Below are 20,572 nucleotides of genomic sequence, written 5' to 3'. Positions count from 1 at the left end.
CTGCATCCAATTCCCACTTCATTCTCCACTTCCCTCTTCCCACCATCTCCTGAGATTCCCCCAGAGTAATCCTGGCCTAATAAAGTGGAAAATTTACCACCATCTTTGATGGTTGTGGCATTCCCACAACAAGGTCAAGGTGTTTTTGCAGAGCACACTGGTGGTATGTGACATGGAAATGGCAGAATGTGAAACAGGGATGGCCAGTATTTGCTGCTGGTCCCAGCAAAAAAAAGAAAAAGCGTTTTTCTGGCTCTGAAATCCCTGTTCACACTTTTCAAATCCATCTCTTTGCAAAGCTCAGAGAAGATTTGGGATTGGAAATCACAATAATTCAAAATTGTCCTTGAAGGGCTGTTGACCCAAATTCCCATTTCCTGGATAAAAGCAGCCCCTGGCTTCCCTGGGGCAGAAAGCAGAAAGGACAAAAGCAAAGCCCCAGAACTGTGTTTTATCAGAGGAGAAATATTTCCTAAGGGGAAAATTCAATCAATACTTTGCAATTTCCTAACAATCCATTAATCATTGCAATTATGCAGAGATAATTCAAGCTTTCCAATCCAGCTGCTAAATTAGAGACAAGCATACTCTTAGCACGCACTATCCCCAGTTTCACATGCCAGTCAGAAAAAAAACCCTTCAAATATAAAATCTATCCACAGAAATTTTAAAAAAACCAATTATTTTTAAAAACCTAGACCAATTTAAAGGGTTTACAATGTACATGGATTCTATTTTTCAGGCAATTCTATGCCACAGGTAGGAATAATGAAAATACATAGAATTAATATGATTTTTTCTGTTGATAACTCATTTGCATTCCATCACCTGCTATGTCCTTTCTGATTTCTACAGCTCTAAGAAGAAATAGACCAAATCAAAATTAATTTCTAAATTAGCCTTTCCTTTCCTAACCTTGAACTTGGAATAAAAAGACCTGCATCTGAAGAGATTTTTTTATCCAAAATCAAATCTCATTCTGGTTTTGCTGTTCTTTAGCAATCCCTGCAGCTCTGCAGAAAGAGTGGGAAGGCAACAGAAAAATTAACCATCTTCTGGAGACATTTTCCACTAGGACAATATTATGGTAAGCAGAATGGAAGTAAAGTTTTCAGTGTGTTTTGGAAACAAGAATTGAGTGCAAGACTCAATGACTTGGTGTTCCTTGTGATGACTGTCAAAATGAAGTCATCAGTCTCCTGAATCCATTTTGAACTCATCACTCATCTCTTTGTCTGTGTCTGCTGCCTCCAGAGACACCAGTAAGATAACCCTGGCAGCCCCAGGATAATTGCTGGCCAAGATATAATTTCATAGAATCATCACTCAAAATCTTCTTCCTCTTACACACCCTGCCAGAGGGGTTTATTCCCTATCTAGGGTCAAAATTTGCTTGATGTTGGAGTTGGTACCAGGCAAATGCGGTGACAGCAGCGCAGGCGTTATCACGTGGCCCATCATCTTCTAATTTGGATCCAAAAGATCAGCCCTGGAGAATGAAGAAGCACTTTGGGTTCTGTGGCCAAGTCATTCTCTGCTGAAACAACCGGCGGGGCCGGCTGGCTGTGCTCAGCATGGCCACGTTGTTGTGGAGCTGCATGACTGTACTGGGAGCCAGGCTGAGACTGTAAAACTTTGCTCATTAAGATCATTAGAGAGCTGTCAGATGGAACAACTGGGATGGCTTTGATCTGGCAGAATATCCTTCCTCCTGCTCCCAGACCTTGGGAACCATCCAGTTTTCCATAATTATTTTTTTTCAAGTCATTTGAACAATGCTCTTTGGATTTTCTATAGGTTGCAATAACTTCTTCAAGCAAACTGAAGGCTGTAACAGCTATAACAAGATTAATTTATTAAATAGAAACCCTGATATTTCAGTGATTCCTCTATAAATAAATTCACAGCTGGTTTTGCCAAGAAAATGACAAAATGTTGCTGATAATCCCAAAGATATTCCCTATAAATCCACTAGGTGTCCTACTGTTTTCAAGCAATTAGGCTCAAGGTTTGTTTGGGTTTTTCCCTAGTTTTGCCAGTGAGGAATTAGTTTGAGGCTTTAGTGGAATTAGGTCTGGTTTTGCAGGTTGAAGAGATGTGCACGTGTGGTTTGTGTGACACAGCAGGACATCCGGCTCGCAGCGGCAGTGCTTTTGGCAAATGCCACTAATGTTCCCCACAGAGACCAACTCAAGGTTACGGGCTGGAAGAGAAAAAGGGAAAAGAATCTGCCTTCCTCTCCTGGGAATGCTAAACAAGATCCAGCCGAGCCAAATCCTCTTTTCAGTCAACCTTGGGCATCTATTTATAGGACTGCTCAAGTGAGGCCAACACTGACCTCAAAGGTGGTGGCAACACGCGTTAACCTTCATGGGAGCTGCTCTGCACAGGCTGTGGTTGTGACATTCCTGGTCACTGTCCCCGTCCCTGATGAGTGTTCCCTGATTGCCAGCACCTGTCAGCAAAGGCCAGCACAGCACACGCTCACAAGGTGCCCTGTCACTTCCAACACAGGGGCCATGTAAATGCATAGCAAGAAAAGCAAGCTGAAAAACAGCCAAAGGGGAATTTTCTCATCTCAGAAAATACTTGGGGTGGAGTGTGGCCATTGGACAGTCTCCAGCTGCTTGGCTGCTCCTCCATGGTGTGACCTGGAGCGCACTCACCGTATCAATTGTGCTATCCAGGACATCCCTCCTCCGCCTCCAGATTTGTTATTTGGAGCCCCAGATATCTCCTAGGTATTGAAAAAGCACCTTTCATTATTCCAGTGGTTTTCAGTGCTCAGAAATGCAGTATTTCAGTGAGAGAGAATTGCAGGGTGATCTTTATGGTCTTATAACTGAAGCACAAATCATATTCCGTGTAATCCTCCCAGTCTTACCTTCCTAAATAGGGGCCATTGCATTTGCAAACACCCCTCCTGTTCACTTTCATTTCACAGGACTGCCACAGCTTGGCTCTACCCCAAATCTATGCAAGGTAAGTGAGGAGAAAATCAGTTTTGTTTTCTATTTAACAAATGCCAGAGGCAGAGATGCTCTCAAACAATGAGATTGTCTCTTTTTCCAGTAGGTGCTTCATGGCCAGAAGTCCTGCTCAGGGCTATTGGCTCTGCAAACAGGCACTGGGCAAGGTGTCAGCACCAGTTTAATCACAAACTGCAAGGGGAAATCAGAGGGGGAACAACAGCCTCCCGTCCTTGGCCCACCAGGACTCTTTGCCATCAGGCATTGTGCATCACGGGAAGTGCCGAGCATCTGTCCTCTGCCATGTGTCACTGCTCTGCCTCTCTTCCCTGCTATCTGTGCTCAAGGTATGGCAGTCATTTTCCAGCAACAAGAAAAGGATGCTCAGATCTACCCCAGTGTGTATCTGTAGGTACCTGCTGCAGTCCCACCCCTGAGCAGGGTGCAGCATATGCTGGCTGTGAGGGAGTTTAACCTGGTCTGGTGCCTGTGTTTGCTGTGACATACAACAAACACCTCGAGCCTTGCCATGATTCAGAGCATAATGTGTGGGAGCCATCTGGTCCCGTAGCTGAAGGAGCAAACGGAAAATCTGATGAAAGCACAAACAGTCACAATGAGAGACTGAAAAGATGTGTTGATATTCCAAGCAGAAGTCTCCTTCTGTGGGGGGTAATCTCATCACCCATTGCCTCTTTCCTGCTCTTTCCTCTGGAAACCTGCTGTCAGCGAGGTTGCACTCTCAGCTCTGGGAGTACTCACACCTCTGGGATGCTAAAAATATGTTTCATGTGCTTGAGCATACCTCCCGAGACAAGAATTTGCTCAGCAGCCAGCTGTGCAGTGAGCAAGATGTGCAAGATGCTTGGATGCAGCACAACACTTTAGGGAGCTTGGATTGATCCAGAACTTTGGCTGGTTTAAGATGCACTCTCGATTGGGATTAGTCACTAATATTGTCCCACTGCTGTGCAGAATGACAGCTTATGGCTGTGACAGACTGAATGGAGTTTCACATCAGCTTGCCTAGATATTCTCAGCCCTGGGAAGGAGATGTATTTGGGAGGGACTGGAGCATCAGGGGAGAAACAAGGAACTCAGTGCAGCGGATGGGGTAGAGCTTGGGATGGCTTCAATGTGGCACAGTTGGTGCATAACTTGTCCAGGATACTGGGTTAATAAAAGTGGTTTCATTTTCATGTATTTTGCAGCCAGTCTGGTTTTCCCTCATTCTGACCCTGGTTTCTGATGTTTGGTGGGCACCGGGAAGGCAGGGAGACAGAAGATGCCTATTTTAGTACTTCTCTGCAGGGAACACACACATTTCAGAGAGGTACACATTTGTTTCCTCTGACACCAAATTAATGGGAATTGATGTATTGATTCTACAATTCTTCTAAAAATTGCTACAAGTTTTGGCTTGCTTTCAAGCTGGTTAAATGCAATGTGCATACAGTTCAAGACAGCTATTTAATTATTCTAATATTAATATAGTTTTAAAAATTCAGTTCCCTGTGAAATGCAGAAGGTAAAAAGCATAGAGAGCAGCCTAGAAAGGCTCTATGTCCTGGGATCATCCCACAGTGAGGGCTGCAGGTGAGGGGGGGATTCTGCCCTTCTGCCCCACTCAGGTGAGACCCCACCTGCAGAGCTGCCTCCAGCCCTGGGGAACAACAGCAGAAGGATTTGGAGCTGCTGGAGCAAGTCCAGAGGAGGCCACGGAGATGCTGCAAAAGCTGGAGCCCCTCTGCTCTGGAGCCAGGCTGGGAGAGATGGGAATGTTCAGTTTGGAGAAGAGAAGGCTCTGGGGAGACCTTAGAGACCCTTCAAGTGTCTAAAGGGCTCCAAGAGAGCTGGAGAAGGACTTTGTACAAGGGCCTGGAGGGAGAGGACAAGGGGGAATGGCTTCCTACTGACAGAGGGCAGGGATAGATGGTATACTGGGAAGGAATTGTTCCCTGTAACAGTGGTGAGGCCCTGGCACAGGGTGCCCAGAGAAGCTGTGGCTGCCCCTGGATCCCTGGAAGTGTCCAAGGCCAGGTTAGACAGAGCTTGGAGCAGCCTATGACAGTGGAAGGTGTCCCTGCCCATGGCAGGGGGGTTGGATCTGGATGATCTTTAAGGTCCCTTCCAACCCAAACCATTCTGGGGTTCCATGATTCCATTATACAATAATAACCTGAGCCAGTCATTTGTCAATCTTAAGGGTTAAATCCAATGTCTTTATGACTATTCTTATATTTAACTGAATAAATATTGGCAAAGTAGTCACCTCAGGTACTCAGCAACTGTATTTGTAGACTATGAGAATATCTCTGTGCCAGGTAGGCTCATGGTCCTAAAAAGGTCCTAAAAAAAGAAACAGCTTTCATTAGGAATGGAGTAAGAGTCCTGCATTTTCTTCTTTGATCACTCTGTCTCTGCTTTTATGATCTCACTAGGACAGTTCATATGACAGATGTTTCTGTATTTTGAGTGGCAACAAGATTCCTTCAAATATTAGAAGTCATCTTCACATTTATTTTTCTGGCAAAACAGCATCCATCTGCAGTTTAAGAATAGAACATATTTAAAAATGTAGAGAATTCCAAAGCACAGAATACAGAATTTCTGGGCAAAATTCTCTTCTCAGTTACACTTACATAACTCTGGAGTAGTGTCTTCCTCTTTCTTGTTGTTACTTTGAGCCCCTTTTCATCTCATTGTGTCAGAGCCATAGGATCTACCATACATGGCTAAGTCCGATTTTGTCACAACTGTTGCAATCTCCTAGACAAAATTACAGTCTCAGAGGAAGTACATAAAGATGCATGGGCCTCAACATCCTAAAAATATGCTGCTGTCAGTTGTTCTCTGTTAGTAGTTTTCCATGCAAATGAAAATACTGTGGTGGCGGAGAACTGCTGAAGTATCTGGAGCAGATTTTCCACACGCACACGAGCAGAGAATCTGCATTATTTGGCTGAGCTCCTTTATAAAACATCATGTTCAATCGCTCTTTCTTTAAACAAAGAGAGGGTTTGCACTAAATTGTTTGATATTTATTTTGTGTAACTCTGTTCCTTGGCTGTCCATGCTATAGAAATGCTGTTATGCTCCAAGAAGACAGATTGCCTGGGCTGCAAGCCCCAGCCCTGATCCAGGGAAGCACATGGCTTCCTTACAATGATTATGATGAATATAATTACTATTCAGTATATGGGGCAATTGTTTTTGGTGTTTAAAACAGAACAAAACAAAACAAAACAAAGCAGGTTTGGAAAGGAAAACAGAACATTAAAAAAAAAAATTGTTAAATAGGAAGTGGTTGACTTTCAGGAAGTAACTCCATATGCAGATTCTGCTATCCAGCACTTTCAGTCATCAGAGAACAGAAAGAAAAAAATGCCATTAAATATCCCAATGGTCCTTTAGAAAATAATGCAGCTCCCTTTCTGTAGGTATAGCATTTTACATCTCCTGTCCAACAGCTGGTGGTGTCAAAGGCCAAGCGAGCAGGACGTGGAATGCAGAGCCTGACGTTCTTCAGTGGTTACTGAAGGCAAAAGCATCTAAAGCTGTAGCAGATGTTCACTTGCTTCCTGCCTGCTTATCAGCCCTGCAAAGGCACTTGGGTTTTGTGCTTGTTGTGCCAAGGGTAGCTATGGAGATCTCGTTCAAGCTGTGCGATAGTGATACGCTGACGAGTTCTTTATGTGTTTGGTTATGAATGATCAAGAAAATAGTATGGTTTCTAAGAACTCGCTCACAATTTTCCATATGTACCTCAGTTGTTCCCCTCGCACGACACGAAAATGACATTTCAAATCAAAAAATAACTTAAGAAATAAATTTCTGCAGTGAAGATGTTCATTTGGCCTCGGTGTGCTCATGTTTTATACATTGTTTCTAGTACACCATGAAATAAAGAATAGTATATCCAACCAACTGTATTTCTCCAAGGCCTTGAAAGTGCTCCAGAAGAGTTTTTAACTGTCAATTTAAATATCACTGCCACTAATCCTTTTTATTGCACCTCAGCTCAGTTTTAATTCCTGTTTATATTCATTATGAGCTCTTGTAAATTATAACTTTAATATGAATGACTACATGCAAGTGTTAATGCAGTGCTCCATCTATTCTAGGGCTTTGAGATAGTTTAATGAGACTGATTTTTACACTGATGCATTTAAATTAATATGCATTCCCAACACAGTCAAGACCCAGGGCAATTAAGTTCATTACTTATTAGATAGGAGTTATTTTCCTCCGTGAAATAGAAGAAATAAAGAAAATTTATTTTATGTAAATTTTAGCCCAGATGTTTTGCTTTAAAGGGTAGCAGAAAAGGATGGATTTGGAATGGTTCCTTTGCCCATGCTGAAACTGGAAACCAAAAGTGACGGTTTTGACTTATCACTGGTAGACATGGTAATAGATATTCCTGTGGGATACAAAAGAGGCACAGTGGCTCTGTTGATGTTTGCCACATTTCATGTAACACTGTCCAGGAAAAAGAGCACTAGGTAACCATTATTGCACCTTTAAATTGCTGATAGCATTGCAAATTCATGTTGACCTGGAAAATGCAAAGAGTGGGTACAGAGTATTCCTTCTAGGGGTGATATTCAGTATATTGCAACATCATGGCCCATAGTCCAGGAGGAACTGAAGCCCTTCGGGACAGTAGGTTCCTGGGGAAGTAGGTGTGGACATTCTTTTGAGAAAATGAGCTTCCATGTGAAAGCTAGAGACCTAAAATTCAGTCACCTTCCTGTCCCCAAAGGCACGCAAGGACAAGACAATGCATGAAACAAAAGAGAAAAGTTGTTGAAATTAAGATATCAGGACTTTATGCAAAGGGCAGACTTGCAGGTAAAGGATGATCTGAAGAATACAGTGATAGAAACTGCCAGAAACATCTGGGAAAACACAAGAACTATGAAGATGAAAGAGAAAAAGAGGGGAAAAGGGGACCCAGAGGTCAAATTCGTATGAGTTGGGAATGTAGAGAAGGTGAGCACAATTCTGTGTGTGAGTTCCTGGTAGAGATGCAGTAAATATATTAAAAAATCAATATATTGGTACTATGACCGGGTAAGAGAGTTTTTGTTTGAAGTGTTTGAAAATTGAGGTCACAGTATTTAGACTTAGACTGTAAGGGGTAGCACAGTTGGAAGCAGGATGGATGAGATGGTTTAACAGGGCTTCATTGTAGTCACATTAATTCAGTTTAAATAATTAATTCTCTTTTAAATTGACTCTATTCTGCACACTTGACATTTTGGAAAAGCTGCCATTGCCTGGCCTTCTGGTAAATGCTTTTGCATTTGTTTTCCATTGTTTCCTTCTTGAAAAAAAAATCCTTGTCACTAACAGGAACCATCAGCAGCATGGAACAAATTGACTTGCCAAGGACATTTCCTCCCATCTCATTATTTGTACTGGAAGTACTCTTTTTTTTTTTTTTTGTATCAAGAGTCAGAGTGTGACTTTTTAAAATTGCCATTTATTAAGGTAGTTTTGTACTGTATTATGAGTCAAATTCAAACTTGATTATGTAAATTACTTTCTGTGCATCAACATTTGGTCATACATTTTCCAAGGAGGTGATCAAGCAGTTTAATTAATAGCCAATTCAAGGTGATCAAGCAGTTTAATTAATAGTCAATTCACAGTCCTCACTGCCTACCTCATTATGTAGAGCCCCTAACTGTTGCAGGAGAGGGTCTCCTCCAGGTATGAATCAGAGCAGATACATCACCCTCCCTCTTCTGCTCTTAGAACATTGATTTTGAGCCTCAAGTGGCTGAAATTGAGCGGCTCTGTAATGTTGTTTGGCGCAAATTGGGTTAAACAAACAGGTTGTGTATTTTACTTGCAAGGTGATTTGGTTTGTGTCTTCTCTCCTATCCTTTCTCAGCTCTTGGTTATGGATAAGAAGGTGTTCGTCTGCTCTAAACTCCCCCATGGAAGTGGCAGCGCTGTATGGCAAAGGAACACAAACATAATTTTGTGGGGGTCTGTTGGGGTTGGGGCTCCTTCAGGTAACCTGGAGCCAACCCTCTGAGAGCTCAGCAAAGGGCAGAGCCTGGGCTGACCTACATTCACAGTGACTCACCATGAGATGTAATGTTGTTCCTCTGTTTTGCTGGTTTCTCAGCACTTGCTGAGGCTTTAAACACAGGCACTCTTACCTAACCCAATCGATGGATGAGCAGTTAGGACCCAATCTAATGCAGCCAGTATTTGTAATAATAGAAGGGCACATTCCAAAGCTGTTACAGAAGAAAAGAATTTCAGATAATTAGGAGAGGAGTTGGGCAGTGATACAGATTTAAAAAGTACCCAAGATAAAATAACAGATACTAAAAATATCTGTATTGAGATGAAATCCTCGTGACTCAGTACTTGAGCCAACTTCCATTCTCTAGGAATTAGCAAGAGAATCATCCAAACAGGGTAGGTCGTGGTGTGTTGCCTTTCTCTGGGCTGACACACTTCAAAGATGTATCTCACACTGAAAAAGGTCAGACTCAGGTCTGACTTTTCAGGGCAATTACCAATTTTTAAAAATATGTTCTGTAGTTGTAGCTTTTAAAAAAAAATGTTGAGTTTATTTCTATCTAGAAAAAATCGAATAGAGAGCACTCTGGACCTTGAAAGGCAAAAGCACTGACAGCAGGACCAGAGATGCATTCTTTGTGACAAGCAGGACATAATTTTTAATACCTGTGACTCTCTAGCTAATAACAGAGGAGTGACCAATCCAGCTTGCAAATAGAAACACAAGACTGCCATTTCTTCTCTTTTTTTCCTGCATGAAGTGTTCTCCAACTAGATGCAAACCTTTGGAAGTATTGAAGATACTGTAAGCATTAAAAGTATTTTGAAAGAAATGAGTATTTTGAAACTTATTTTGAGCACTGTAGAATCTCAGAAAAGCAGATATCTGTGTTAGGGGAGCTTCAGCTACAATCTGGGTCAGATTTTCAGTGCAGATGTGTCAGATGCAGTTCCCTGGAAACTCTCCATGGCAGTTAGTGAGAAGAGTGACCCAATGTTTTCTCACCGTACAAAATAACCGTTCTGTTTGATGATGTCATGTGCATGAAGCACTGCTTGGATTCCCACAGCAGAGTCCTGTTTCAGCTTGTTTGGGAGAAGAGATTTCGTCTCAGAACAGTTTCAAACAGGGAGTTTAGCAAATCTCTTTGGTACACCTTGACTGATCTCAATCAGTTTTCAGAATTTTAATGATCTGGTTTTATTTCCAGATAATGACTATTTATGTAAATGAGATGCCTTATAAATAAATATGGAAATTATTCCAAAATATTAATTACAGGCTTTATGGTTCAAACACTTATTATACTAAGGGCAAATGGTGCTGGGGATTGTCTTTGAGTTTAGTAATTTAGTTAACTTTGTTAGTTTCATTTTAACTTGACTTACTTATGTTGGGCAGTATTTCCTGGACTAAAACAAGGTGTACTGTGTGCCTGGATATAGCAAGGATATTGAAGAATAATAAAAATCAAAATGCATCATACAGTGGTAGTAGCAAATGGAAACCAGACTTCAGAATGTTTTTGTCTAAAAATCAAAGAAATTAGTTTTACTTGGAAAATCTCAGTGTTTACTTGGAAAATCTCATCTCTTAAGTGTTGTTAGCCATTTACTCAAAAATTAGTTTTAAATTAATTATAATCCTTTGCACTTCTATAGCTGCTTCTCTTGAGAATCTCAGTAGTGTTCTACAAACATTAATTAAGCCTAATAGTACTCCTGAGAAGTGGTTAAGTGATAGATATACTTCACCCACCATGATATAAGCAATCTCTAGAACAAAATACAAAATCTTTAAACAGCAGGACTACACAAGGGTTTAGAGCCTGAAGTATCCCCATCAGGCAAAACTGTGGGGAAGATTTAGCTACATGGAATACAATTGCTTGGCCTGGACACGATTTGAAAGTGAATATAAAGTGCAAATAATAAAGAACTCTTCACTAGAGATCTCTAGTGAAGGAAAGTGGTTTTCTATGGCCCCACAGTATCATGTGTAACTCTGGTGATGAATTGAATACTGATTCAGAGGAAAACTGCTATTTGCAGAAATCACCCCCAGATGGGCCAAAGAGCAGGCATCCACATGGAACCTTTAAGGCTGATGCATGAACAGCAGGGATAGCAGTTAAGTCCTCTCACCCCTGAGGGAAGAGGAGCTACTGAAAATAGCAACAAACCAGCAGTATCAGTGTGTACATTTACAGCCCCAGACTGTTATTTTTGCTGGCGAATCTGCATGCACAATTTCCTTCCTGATATTAGTCCACAAAGAGCAGCTTTTGTTATCTGGCATTACTGATGACAGCAATACTTAAACCAGGTTAGTGCTGGCACAGCCAGCAAGCTGGCTTTGATAGATGCATTAGGATTTGGACCGTCCTCAAGCAACCCTTCTGCTGTCCCGTGCTCACAAAATGGGCTGCAAATATTTGTCTGGGAGCTTCCAGTGTCCAGAAATGTGCTCCAGTGTACACGCTGATTGCCCGCTAACGACAGGACAAGAGGCACGGATGGCATCACTTGCTTGACACCCCAACCCACAGCAGCACAGCCAAGCACAACTTCACTGTTTTATCCCTGACTAACACCAAAGGCCATCCCCTGCCTCTCTTACCATTCCAAAGCTGATAGCTGCTGCCACGCTGCAGTGCCTTGTGAATAATTTTAGCAGTTGCCGAAGGAAACTTTACGATGCGCAGCCTAAGTCCTCAGATGCACACTCTGAAATCTTGAGGAAGCAAATCGGTGCTGGAAAGGGAAATGATAATGAGTTTGCATCAGATTTTTATTTATAGAAATGACTTGGAAGCAGCTGGAGCTCCTCCTTGGGTACATTTTCTTTCTTTTTTGTTTCCCAGTATTTCTGTGCTTTTGGGACCACAAACTCTCCCATAAATATTGGCAATACATGCTTGCTGAGAAGCTCTCTCTACCTGCTGGAGAAAAAAATCTCATTTTATCCAAGTGGAATGCCTAGATACTGCAACTAGATAATTAGACTGTATCCTTACACAGATACAGTAACATTCTTTATTTGTATTTGTGAATTGTAATTCATGACACACATGACTCCAGTGCTTCTGCTGAGTTCAGTGGCCTTTGGATCAGGGCCTGTATTTGCTTCATTTCCCCATATTTTTAGCTGCTTCAGCAATTACTTTACCTAGAGAAAGGTCTGAAAAATAGATATATTTTTAATATACATATATTATATTTCCTGTTTTATAATGTATAGTCAGTAGTTTCTCTGGAGTGCAAAAAGCTTTTCAGAGATACTGTACTTGAATCAGTAAAAGGAAGGGTGACTGCACTGTTGTACTGCTGCACCATAATATTTAAATGCTTTATTATTTCATAATCTGTCCTAGAATTTAATCATTCCAAGCTGGGACGATCTCTTTATGTCAAAAGGGATAAGTCCCAGATTTACAAATATGCATGTATGAAAAAACCCATGAAGATGTTGCTTCATTTCCAGTGTGATTCCAGCTTGCCAAAGGCTCCATTTCATTGCATAACCCTCCGGATGCAGATCCATTACTGCACTGTAAAGTGGGTTACTGGACAGGGTAAGACAATTCATCTTCTGAAATGCAGAGTCTTGTTTTGCCAGTTATGGAGTTTATAATTATCCATTATCATTATCTCCATAGTTATTTTTACCAAGGTTACAGATAGGTCTATTTGAAAGGTATTCTGTTGGGTTCTCTTGGAGGTTCATCCTTCCCATGTAGAGGTAAATGAGCAGTGCACACAGCACAGCCAAGTGAGTTGAAAGGCATAAAACGGGTGAAAAAGTGAACAGATTAAGTCCCAAACTGCACACTTAAGAAACTGAACTAAAATCGTCTTGCTTATGGAAGCCAGTCTCTGCCAGGAAAAACTGGGAGTAGTGATAGCTGCATTTTTTTTTTTTTAAGCACTTCTGAAGCCCCATGAATAATAAATCATCAAACCCACAATCCTGGGACAAAGTCTCTTAAAATCATGTCCTGGGACAGCAGAGCTCTCCATTCTATTCCTGGCTCTGTCACTGACCATCTGCCACTTGTCCTCTGCCTTGCTTGAGTTTACCCATGTGTAAAATGCATTTAAAATAATCTAAACCAGACTTTGAAAATTACTTCAGTGCCACAAGCTAGAAATTTGGGGTTGTAACATGGAAAAAAATCATTCTGTGGTTGCTGGTCCATAGAAAGCCTGCGTGTCTCTCTGGCTGCACTACAGGGGAGGCTAAATCTGGCTGCCAGGGCTCCACCCTGCACTTGAGAGGCAGCAGAATCCCACATGAAGCGTGCTTGGTGTCTGCCCACCTGCACTACATGCAGTTGTTAACTTGGGTAATTAGCTTGCTATGCACAAGAAGAATCTGATCCAACACTGACTGGAATAATTAAATAGACTTCAGAGACTTAATGATCTTGGGCTTGGGTCTTCATGTGCAAGTGGAGATCCTTGCTTGGAGATCCCAAAAATCCCTGGGAAGGGAAAGGCTTTGTCTGACTGACACATAGACACATCTCTGTGCAATGAGCCTGGCAGGAGCTGGGCACACAGTAAATCTGTCTCTGCCTGTACAGTAGCACTATTCACTGCTGCTGCTCTTTATTCACAAATAAATACAGAACTACACTCACAATTTTTCGTAGGCCCTTTTGCACGTGGCTTTAGAAGAGCCTTAAAGTGGAAAATTGATGATGGGCTATGCAGGAAAGCTTCGCAGTGAGATTTGTTAGGAAAGGTGACTTGATAAAGGTGGTGACAAGCTAATAATGAAATGGAACATTGCAATTAAACGTGCTGGTGGGGAAGAAAGTGTGCCACAGCCAAGAGCATGAGCAGCAGGTAGGTCAGGGAGAGAATGCAGCAGAGGTTTGATGGAACAGGGTGGGAAGAAGGGGGAGATGTAAGAACAAGAAAGACAGGACAGAGATAAGCACTGTTAGCTGTGATAGCAGCATGGGGCAGAAACTACTTTGGTGTTTGTATCAGGCCTTGAAGAGAGAGAATCCCGTCCCTGACCACAATCTGTTGACATTGACACAATGTGTAATTAAATGCAGATAGTCCTAGAAGGACAGAAATGGGGGAGGGAAACAAATTAACAGCAAAACAAAGTCATCTACACAACGCTTTACTTATATAAGAGCTGAAAAGTATGAAAACTGACAGAGAATATTTAAGAATTCTGTTTCTCTAAAATGAGTTTCCATTAGAAATACTCCTGAATCTTTTAATGGTTATGAACTTAAACCCTGCAAAGTGAGCTATTCATACATCAGTGCAGGGATTTTGCTCAGTATACAGGCAGCTGTAACAATACTCTTAGAAGTAGGAACAGACCCATTAATCTTGGATGTTAACGCTGAAGCCTAAAATTTAAGCCTACCTGAAAAATGAGCAAGGGCAGCGAGCACAGAACAGTTTGCATATCAAAAATTACTAACATTAGCCAGAAGATGGAGTTCAGTATTGCTATTTATTTGAAAAGCATTTCCAGGATTAAAATACATCCAAAATTTATTTAGAAAAGTCTCTACCAGCACACCAAATAATTTAAGGACACGCTACTGAACGCAAAGCATCTTGCTGTATTGAATAATGACATTCTAGGCTCTTGGTCCCTCACTTACCCCACTGTGTCCTGTCAGGAGAGACAAGTTCTTTATGGGTGTGGCTAGAAATGCATTTCACGTAGAAACACAAGGAATGGGAATGTTCTTGTAGTCCCTGACACATTCCTTACTCGGTTTGCTGCCTGTTGAGAAAAAAACAGGACAGACTTAGTTCCCAAATATCAACGCTGGCAGCGCAGAGCTGTGCCTGCATGTGCAGGCTTGCACATGGGTGCTCCTGCCCAGGTAGACACGGAATTGTGTCAGCCACCACATTTCCCACATGGGGGGCACGAGGAGCAGCATTTCTGCTATAAACAATTTAATTAATAAAAACACGTGGAGAAAAATGGTGTTATTTTATACTTTCTGGCTTTTATATTCTCCTATTTGGTCAGATTTTCAGAGGGATGAGGTAAACCAAGAGAATAGGTCTGAATATATCTGAGCATGTACAGTTCAGTTTTGATAAATTCACAATATTTACAAATTCAGAACTTCATATGAATTTTATGTCTTTTATAATGAACCACATCTAAACCCTTAAGCCAAACATCCAGAACTTAGGTAAGACTGAATTCAAACTCAAAATTGTATGGTTAGAACGTATCCCTAATCAGCACTTTGGTATAAAATCTGGAAACTCAGGGTTGCAGTGGACAAGGTGGCAGAAAAGTAGTATTTATTTCTGTGTGGGTAAAGGCAGGACTCGTTCTGTTGCGCTCAGCAACATCTTGAGACGCTGCACTAATCTTAGCTGCATGCTCTTAAAAGATTATTTTTGTCTCGGGTTCTTTTTCTAGTCTTTGATGCAACAGCCTGCTGCGGGTTACATCAAGCCTGCAGAAAATCCCTCGGTTTTCTCATCCCTTGTTTTCCAGACAGCCGGCACCTCCTCCGGGTCCAGGCGACGGGCGCCGCAGGTGAGCCAAATCCCGGCCTATCTGGGCCGGAGATTAATTTCTGTTTAAATTAAAGATGTTGTCTAGGTTAAAAGGCGGAGGTGGGGGGGAGGCACAGTCGAGCCCGTGGTCTGCGCGCTGTGTTTTAGGCGCTTTCACTTAGGGAGCCCCGCTCCCCCCTTCACGGCTCGGAGCCGCCGGCGCCGCGTTCCGTGAGGGGGAAGGCGGGAGCGGAGGGGCCGCGTTCCGTGAGGAGGAAGGCGGGAACGGCGGACCCGCGGAGCGAGGGGGAGGGCTCAGAAGGGAGCCGGTGGGCGGCGGGGCACGGCCGCCTCCCCCTCAGGAGCCGCGGGACCCGGCGGGTGCCGTCCCGCGCCCGCCCCGCCGCGATCACGGGTCGCCGCCCGCCTCCCCCGCCCCGTGACAGCCAAGATGGCGGCGGAGGGGAGGGGGGATCCCGCCTGAGCCGCCCACACGGCGGGAGGCGGCGGGGGCGAGCTGGGCTCCGCTGGGATGAGATAAGGGCGCGGGCACCGAGCGCGCTGCCCCCCCGAACCCCTTCACCGCCCGCTCCTCGCCCCGGGGAGCGCGGCACCCGCCTGAGGTGAGGGTGGCGGGGCTGTCACCGCCGCGGGGCGCGGGCCGGGGGGTTCTCCGAGGCGACGCCGCGGGTCGGGCGCTGCCGCGTTCCGGGGCCGGCGGGGAAGGGGCGCGGGGCTGTCAGCGGGGGCGGGGAGGCCGGCGCTGGCGGGCCGGGGGCTGAAGCGCCGCGGGGGCGGCGGTAACTTTCCGCTGGGCCGCGGTGGGAGGGGGAAAACTTTCTCCTTTCTCCTTGTGCCCGTCGGCTCGAGGCTCCCGCCAGCCCCCGCCGGGCCCGCGGGGCTCCCCGGGCCGCGGGGCCGCGGGGCCGGCCGAGCCCTCGCCGCCGACCTGCCATGTTGTACGGGCTGCACGCCGGCGGGCCGGGGTGTGCGTGTCCCCGAATCCGCGTGTGTGCGCGCGTTCCCCAGATCCCTGTGTGTGCGTGTCCTCCAACCCGCGGGTGTCTGTGCGTTCCCCAAAGCCCCGAGTCTGTGCGTTCCCCAAAGCCCCGAACGTGCGCGTTCCCCCGATCCGCGTGTGTGCGCGTCCCCCAAAGCCATGTGCGGATTTTCCGCGCAGCACCGCTGCGTCAGCCTCGATTGCCCGGTGGTGCTCGGCTCCACGGTGAGTGTTTCTGTCCCGACTTTCCCTTCGGCAGCCCGGGTTACCCTGTGCCTGGGTTGATGCAACGCGCTGGACGCGGCTGTAGAAATTAGCCCTGGCATTTTTATCGTCGTTCTGTCATGAGGTCTGCGTGTGGCACAAGTTGCTGGCCAGGGGGTGATGGCATTCAATAACTTCCCAGTGATGGTTGTTATTCTGAAGTTATTCCAAACAGGCTGCGTTTAAAAATGTAAAGCTTCTACTTTGCTAAAAATCAGGTCTTGACTTTCTGCCTGTTTCTGAAACTTAATTTTTTTGAATTAACTGAGTGGAAGTATGGTGTTCTGGGCAGCTTTTTACTTCATTTCACAATTTTTTCTGGAACTGTTGCTCAACTGGAGGTTTCCGTAAAAAGTGTTACATTACAGTACATATTATTTCACTTTTTGAATGATTAAACACAAATATGTTATGTTGGCAAGTGTCTGGTGCTTTAGGGATACTAATTTAGTTAGTCTAGCCAAGAAAGGTCAAGGAGGAGTAAATGGATTATTTCTGGTTTGTGTGTCTAGCATGCAAGTCTTACTTTGTAAGAGTCTCTTGCTTGATTTTCTCATCTTTTTAAAAAAAGTCATATATTTAGAGTGCTGGAGAAACTTCATCTAGCTTTTAAAGTATTGAGGAGTCTGTAAGTTTATTTAAAGTGAGCATTAAAGTGGAGCTCTGGTAAAGGGAGCTGGTTTTTAGGGGCTATCGTGACTTGGCATTGAAATAGTTTAATTTTCAAAAATAGAGCATTAGAGTTTCTGTGGTTAGCTTGAGGAAGGGGAAAGTTGCATGGAGCCTTAAAGACAGAACAAAAAAGATCAAGCTTCTCTACAGCCTTAAGAGCTTCTGTAATGTATATGTTTTACTTCTGGAAATGTTGGGCTCCAGCTGGATGAGTACTTTCCTCAAGTTTGAGTGGCTTCTGCTCCTTTGGAACAGGCTTTACCCAGTGGCCTTTTCTAAAAAGTGAATTTATTAGAAAGCAGCACAAAATATAAGATCTGCTTCTGCAAGCAGTAAGACAAAAAGCACCAGGGCTATTTTCTTTAAACAGGGACTTATTTAAAAATATTTTCCCAGTATTTGAGGTTTTCAAACCTCCGAGTATTCATATTTTTTGTAGCCGTATGGTTGCAGGTTTGTGTTTCAGCTTGTTCTATACAACATAACCCCAGTATGGTGCTTAATGGAATTACTATATGTGTTAATGGCAATATTAACAGTTATCTAGTTAATATAGCCAGAGTTAATTATTAGTTAGAAAAAGCACAAATATTGACATAGCCTGGCACACACTGGAGGGCTCAGGTGCACGCAGCTGATGCAGGTCAAACCTTAGAAACAATGTCAATAACCTGCTTCTATTTCAAATATGTGCTTGAAAGGGAAAGTAGAAAGGGAGAGAGTAAAGCCAACTGGTCCCTAAGGGGAGTGAGGTTGTAACTAATACAGCTGTTCTGTGTGACTCTTAAAGAAGAATTGTGGGCACCACCAGTGCCAGAAGCCAGTCTGTCAGTTTTTAATCTGCAGGATTTTGCATTGAGGGTTTACTAATTTCTAGGTTAATTCCTGCTGTAGTTTGTGATAGCTGGAGAAAACTCTTCAGAGAGGAAGACAATTCCTAGACTAAGCTGAATGATAGTGGGGTTTGGTAACCTTGAGGTTTTAATACAAGAACAAGAAATTTGCAGCGTCACTTCAATATTCAACATCCTTTTTTATTTCCATCATGCTCACTAGCAGCTGAGTTGCTGTTAGTTTTGCAAGTCATAGTAGGTTGAAATGCTTTTTATAACAGTGGCTGCAGAAACATTTGTGCTTCCTGGCCAAACACAGGCAGGTTGGAATGGGAATAGTACAATAGGTACTTAGTCAAAAGCTTTCTCAATCTTAAATTTATCTCCTGAAATGAAGACTTGCAGGAAGACTTCTTTCCGTTTTTTGTCCTTTCCTCAACTTTGACCTGAGTCTTTAAATAGGGTATTGGTCTGACCAGAAATTTGGAGGCCAAATGCTGCCCAGTTTATGTTGGATTAAGAAATAAAAACTCAGTATAGCCTTGTAATGTTCAAATTTATGTTTGGTGATTTCCAACTATGTTGCTGTGTGGCAGGGTTCCAGTGGTAAAGGTTTTCATACACGTGTTGCTGTAAAACTGAAGTATTTTTTCTGAAGTTTCCTGGAAAGAACTGTAATACTGAATAATACCAATAATGAAAGAACCAAAAAAAAAAAAAAAAAAATACACCAAAATAATTTCAGTATAAGTGCCTTAACAAAGCATGATGCAATTTATGATGATTGGTGTATTTCCAGTATGTCTTGCTTGTTACAGTATTTTAATCACGCTTCTCTGGAATGTATTCAAATTTCAAACTTTTGTTAAGATGACTCATAAAAAAACCCAAACAAAAAAAAGCCCAAAATCTAAACCAGGCTATTCCCTCCTCACTTTGCAATCCCCCTCCAAAACCAAACCTGTAGGACCTTTGAAGTAGGTTGAGGTTGAGCTTGCCTTCATGCAAGAGTGCAGGTGTGGTGGGCTGACATTACCTGTCCCTTGTCCTTCTCTGTAGCTTCACTGGGTGGTGACAAGAGCACAGAAAATAACCTTGGTGTCTTCACCTATCTATCAATTCTGTCTGTAAATAATATCTGCTACTGCAGACAGAGATCATGACATTTTTTTGCCATACTAAGAGCAGCAAATCCTGTAGAAACTAAAACCAGCTATGCCTTATTTTAATTGATGGCAGCCCTCAGGTAGGGGATGAATATGTGTAAGCTGTGAAAGCATCACTGCTGTTCAACTGTTGTTAAAAATCAGCTGTTTTCTGGCACTGGTACTGACCAATTAATTACTTGAAGTGAATGAGGTTCTTTGCTGTATGGCATAATAATCCTTGGATGTTTTCCGCTGTCCTTCAGGTTTAGTCTGTTCCTGGTCTGCAAGTTTGGTCTGTGGCTGCTCTGGAAATAGGCTGCTGATGCTTATTAAGTGCTCCCACAGACTCCAGAGTCAAAATTAAACCATGCAGGGCAGTGCCCAGAGGTTTGATCTATAACACTCATTTCAGTAGCAGTGTGTGATGCAGAACTAGTCACTGGTAGTTCCCTAAAGAGCTCAGAAACAGTACCAGGAGGAAACTGAGAAGTGGAAATGAAAGACTTCAGAAAGTGTTGGCTGGCCTGACTATTTTAAATGGTGTATTTTTACCTTTTCAATATATTGGATGTAAAATACATTGCATTATCTAATATATATATATGAAAAATGGCATTAGACATGTGTCTAATGGGTATATTAGATAATGGTTACTGTGGAGGCTAATATAGAATGAACTAAGTAATAATGGGAGGGGAGTGAAAGGAGGAGGAACTGTGGTCTAAAAATGGGATGAGAAGAATAAGAAGCGTGTTAGAAGTTAGCCAGTTATATCCTCCTGTTTAATATTTACTTGACTTCAAAAAATCTGGGTCAGGAAAATCATTAATACTAATTAATGAAGTTATTTCAGTCTGGCCATCTGAAATGAAAGTGAACAGGCAGTAAGTGTGATGTATAAGTACATGTATGTAAATAAAATGTCCCAGGAGATAGCCCCCACCTTGTGTGCAAGCTTTATGCAAACACAGAGAAGGGTTTTGTGGGCTGGACTCTTCAGTTTTGGTTTTGACTTGAGCTTCAGAAGAAACCTGTGGGCCTAAGGAATTATTCTCCAAATTCCTAACTCTTCTTGATCAGGATCAGCAGCAGTTACCTTGGCATGTCATTGCTCTTCAGCTGATTTATGGTGATTTT

At 43.0% G+C, this 20,572-nt stretch overlaps 1 protein-coding gene and 1 long non-coding RNA gene across 6 annotated transcripts in view; one reads left to right on the top strand and one right to left on the bottom strand.

Moving 5' to 3' along the window:
- Positions 1-5,235: 5,235 nt before the first annotated feature.
- Positions 5,236-15,917, bottom strand: LOC128813179 (uncharacterized). Of its 3 annotated transcripts, XR_008438946.1 has the most exons (8): positions 15,528-15,917; positions 14,654-14,778; positions 11,635-11,768; positions 9,681-9,797; positions 9,070-9,226; positions 8,827-8,932; positions 5,612-5,738; positions 5,236-5,514 (listed from the first exon to the last, which is right to left on the bottom strand). It is a non-coding gene; the product is annotated as an uncharacterized LOC128813179 (long non-coding RNA). The 3 variants fall into 3 exon arrangements; XR_008438944.1 differs by having other exon boundaries at positions 14,654-15,917; XR_008438945.1 differs by lacking the exon at positions 9,681-9,797 and having other exon boundaries at positions 14,654-15,917.
- A 64-nt stretch (positions 15,918-15,981) lies between these two features.
- The window catches only part of DENND4A (DENN domain containing 4A), a 48,771-nt gene continuing 44,180 nt past the window's right edge, over positions 15,982-20,572 (top strand). For all 3 annotated transcript variants that reach the window (XM_053987994.1, XM_053987995.1, XM_053987993.1), the window contains exon 1: positions 15,982-16,141. The gene's annotated coding sequence lies outside the window, so the exon portion shown is untranslated. The remainder of the gene's footprint in view (positions 16,142-20,572) is intronic.

The sequence above is a fragment of the Vidua macroura genome, chromosome 12 (assembly GCF_024509145.1).
Source record: "Vidua macroura isolate BioBank_ID:100142 chromosome 12, ASM2450914v1, whole genome shotgun sequence".
NCBI lineage: Eukaryota > Metazoa > Chordata > Aves > Passeriformes > Viduidae > Vidua > Vidua macroura.
Note: the sequence above shows the minus strand (reverse complement) of the source record. Positions and strands in the feature narration are given on the sequence as shown.